The sequence below is a fragment of the Cervus elaphus genome, chromosome 27 (assembly GCF_910594005.1).
Source record: "Cervus elaphus chromosome 27, mCerEla1.1, whole genome shotgun sequence".
Lineage (NCBI taxonomy): Eukaryota > Metazoa > Chordata > Mammalia > Artiodactyla > Cervidae > Cervus > Cervus elaphus.
The window spans coordinates 15066439-15070811 of record NC_057841.1 but is presented as its reverse complement, the minus strand read 5'-3'; the positions used below and the strand labels follow the sequence as shown (position 1 = coordinate 15070811).

Sequence of the window (4373 nt, the reverse complement as noted above, 5' to 3'; positions counted from 1 at the left end):
AAAACACTCTTGAGAGTCCCTTGGACAGCAAGAAGATCCAACCAGTCCATCCTAAAGGAAATCAGTCCTGAATATCCATTGGAAGGATTAATGCTGAAGCTCCAATACTTTGGCCACCTGATTCAAAGAACTGATTCACTGGAAAAGACCCTAAGGCGGGAACTTTCCAGAACGCTGGGTGAAAAGCGGAGGAGCGGCAGCTGCCCGAGCTGCGCATAGCAACGGCGCTCCTTCCCGCTCCCCCACACAGGCATCAGCCCGCTCACCGGCTGTAGAAAATGGTGAAAGAAACCACTTCTTACTATGATGTTTTGGGGGTCAAACCCAATGCCACCCAAGAAGAATTGAAAAAGGCTTACAGGAAACTGGCCTTGAAGTACCACCCTGATAAGAACCCAAACGAAGGCGAGAAGTTTAAACAGATTTCTCAAGCCTAAGAAGTGCTTTCTGATGCAAAGAAAAGGGAATTATATGACAAAGGAGGAGAACAGGCAATTAAAGAAGGTGGAGCAGGTGGTGGTTTTGGCTCCCCCATGGACATCTTTGATATGTTTTTCGGAGGAGGAGGCAGGATGCAGAGAGAGAGGAGAGGTAAAAACGTTGTGCATCTACTTACAGTAACTTTAGAAGATTTATGTAATGGTGCAACAAGAAAACTAGCTCTGCAAGAGAATGTGATTTGTGACAAATGTGAAGGCCGAGGTGGTAAGAAAGGAGCGGTAGAATGCTGTCCCAATTGCCGAGGTACTGGAATGCAAATAAGAATTCATCAGATAGGACCTGGAATGGTTCAGCAAATTCAGTCTGTCTGCATGGAGTGCCAGGGCCATGGGGAGCGGATCAGCCCTAATGGAAGGAAGATAGTTCGAGAAAAGAAAATTCTAGAAGTTCATATTGACAAAGGCATGAAAGATGGCCAGAAGATAACATTCCATGGTGAAGGAGACCAAGAACCAGTACTGGAGCCAGGAGATATTATCATTGTTTTAGATCAGAAGGACCATGCTGTTTTTACTCGACGAGGAGAAGATCTTTTCATGTGTATGGACATACAGCTGGTTGAGGCGTTGTGTGGCTTCCAGAAGCCAATATCTACTCTTGACAACCGAACCATAGTCATCACTTCTCATCCAGGTCAGATCGTCAAGCATGGAGATATCAAGTGTGTGCTAAATGAAGGCATGCCAATTTATCGTGGGCCATATGAAAAGGGTCGCCTAATCATTGAATTTAAGGTAAACTTTCCTGAGAATGGCTTTCTCTCTCCTGATAAACTCTCTTTGCTGGAAAAACTTCTGCCTGAGAGGAAGGAAGTAGAAGAGACTGATGAAATGGACCAGGTAGAATTAGTGGACTTTGATCCAAATCAGGAAAGACGGCGCCATTACAATGGAGAAGCATATGAGGATGATGAACATCATCCCCGGGGTGGTGTTCAGTGTCAGACCTCTTAGTAGGCCCATGAATAACACTCACTGCTGGGGTTTTATTGCAGTAGTGATTGAGTGAAGGACTATAATCATAATATGCTCACTACTTGCTTTTGTTTTAATATTCAACTATAGTAGTGTTTAAAAGTTAAATGAAGAATAAACTCGAATATATAAAAAAAAAAAAAAAAAAGACCCTAAGGCTGAGAAAGATTGAAGGCGGGAGGAGAAGGGAATGGCAGAGGGTGAGATGGTTGGATGGCATCACTGACTCAATGGGCATGAGTTTGAGCAAACTCCGGGAGCTGGTGATGGACAGGGAGGCCTGGCGTGCAGCCCATGGGGTCGCAAAGAGTCGACATGAATGAGTGACTGAACGGAACTGAAAGATGCTCTGCTAGTTAAGAATTTGCTCTTATCTGCATGATCACATTCCGTGATCACAGAAAACTCTCAGAATTAAGAGTACTTGGAATCTCCTTGTGTAGCTACTGTCTACAATACTCAAAAAGAAATTCTGACTTTCTTGGTTCTTAGTTCTTTCAACTGAATAATATGGAATATAGTTTATTTTTAAAATTTTGGCTACTGATTTACAGAACCTGGTAGTTTGTCTTTTCCATGAGGGAAGAAGTAATTCAGGATACACCTTTAGATTATTTTTCCAAGTTATTGAGTATTTTTCCATGGTGGCAAAATAACATGTAACATGAGATCACTCCCCCCGTTTTTATGACTCTTCCAGTTCTTTCATATACCTCTTTAATTTTCTAAGGTTCTAATGATTTTCACTACTATGCTTAAATAGGCACCAGCCCAATCTTCCACACATAAAACAAAGGGAAAAAAAATGACATAAATATGGCTTAAAGCTTTGTCTTTCAATTCTTCTACATTTGCTTGCTGCTGGGCTTCAAATCGACAACTTAAATTTAATATGGAATTATATAAGTAATTATAAAATGCCATAATGAATAACTTCAAGTTTCAGTGAAAATCATGGGCACTCCAGGGTGTAATTTATTCTAGACACTAAGTTTTTGCAATCTCAATTTCCCTCAAGCATTTTAAGGGACAAAAAGAGTTTAATTACATTCATAGTAATGAATTACAAGTTAATTTTTATCCACAAATAATTAAATAACGTGACAATCTGTTTAAGACTGTTTTCTGACTCCCTAGTTGTGAATAGATGTCTTCTGGATGCTAGCCCTTTCACCACACATATAATAATTAAAGACATAATTTTCATTTCTGCAGTGTCTATTTTTCAATGATCTGTCTCCTGAACTTTATCAAAATGTTTAATATTGCCCTGAAATAGTAAAAATATATTCTTTTTAAAATCAGTGTTTCTAATAATTTGTATTTCTTGGTAACCTTGAGAGCCCTTTTGTCAGAGAAAATCAGATTTGATTTTAATTGAAATACTTTTGAAAATATGTCATTAAAGGGACACCTTCAAATTTTGCAAATAAACATGACTGAATTTGAAGATTATAATAACTGAATTTACAGATTATCTACCTATTCTATGTTTCTAATTTTCTAAAAGTAACTACTCTAATGGGAAAGTGGTATTTCAAATATAATAGGTGAGAAAGAATTTTGTGAAGAGGGAACATAAATGAGAAATTTGTCATATTACAATATATATTACATGAATATATATACTTATGGATAAAATGACTACTGGGGTAAAATATCAATAAAATAATGGGTCTGAGTAGATAAACTTGAAGGGAAAAATACAGAATTAAATCATTGGAGAATGAAGGCTTTTGTTACTAAATAAAGTCAAATATTTGGTATAATATTTAGATTTAAAATTAAATATGATTTAACATAAATACTATATTGAGATAATATTATTTGGATTAAAGTTTTAATCATGTAAAATGAAGCCATAAAATTCTAGAAAGTATTTTAATAGTTATTCCTGGGATTGTGAAATTTTTCTATGTATGACCACAATAAAACCATCACTAAGAAATTATATTTGACTAAATGAAAGCCTTCAACATTCTTGTGACAAAACAGCAAGCATAATTTAAGAGGCAATGTATGAGCTAGGTAAAATTCATATAAAACTTGAGATTTAAAAGTTTGCCATTCTAAAGAAGAACTCATTTATAGAAACTAAGATTAAAGTTACAAAAGCTTCAATTAAAAGTACATAAATAATTTACTCCAAAAAAATCAGTGGTTAATGGATGTTTTCATATTCTCACTAGTGTATTCATATTACTCATAAGAAATGAAGATTAAACAATATAGCATAAAGAGTTTTACAAAAACTAGTACTTAAACTAATACTTAGTATTTGGAAACATGTTTTCAAAAATAAGTGTGAATATATATTCTGAAAAGGAGGAATTTGGACCTAGATATCAAGGACTTTTGATAGAATGATATTCAGGCAATCCCCTTATAAATAGCCTCTATGAGCATAATCACACATTTAAAAAAACTTTCATCTGTGCCATGATGTTTACTAATTACAATGTATAAAGATATCAGGTAAAAATAATCTTAATATGTTATATACATATGATGAGATACACTGTAAGATTAAAAGTTTTAAGATATTAATGGCATTAGGAAGTAATTCCATTTTCATAAGTGGAACATGCTGAATAGGAATATTTAGCTATTGATTACGTAAAAGTGTGTGTTTCTTTAAAAAAAACTGGAACAAATTTATAGAAGTATTCAACATGACTAGTTGTGATTTTAATTTACTTGCCTTCAATACATATGTTCTATAATAAATACATTCTATATTTATAACTGCAGTGTCCTTATAAAGGAAGCGCAAGGATTCAAATCAGCAGTGGTCAGGGAATATGCAAATTTCACTGTCAAAACAGACTCCTGAGGCTAAATCAGTTACAGAGTCAGTAAAAAGGAAAATCAAGAAAATGGAAGTTGAGACATAGCCAT

At 35.3% G+C, this 4373-nt stretch overlaps 1 pseudogene; it reads left to right on the top strand.

The window, feature by feature from the left end:
* Nucleotides 1-278: 278 nt before the first annotated feature.
* Nucleotides 279-1604, top strand: LOC122684772 (annotated as a pseudogene).
* The last annotated feature ends 2769 nt before the right edge of the window (nt 1605-4373 follow it).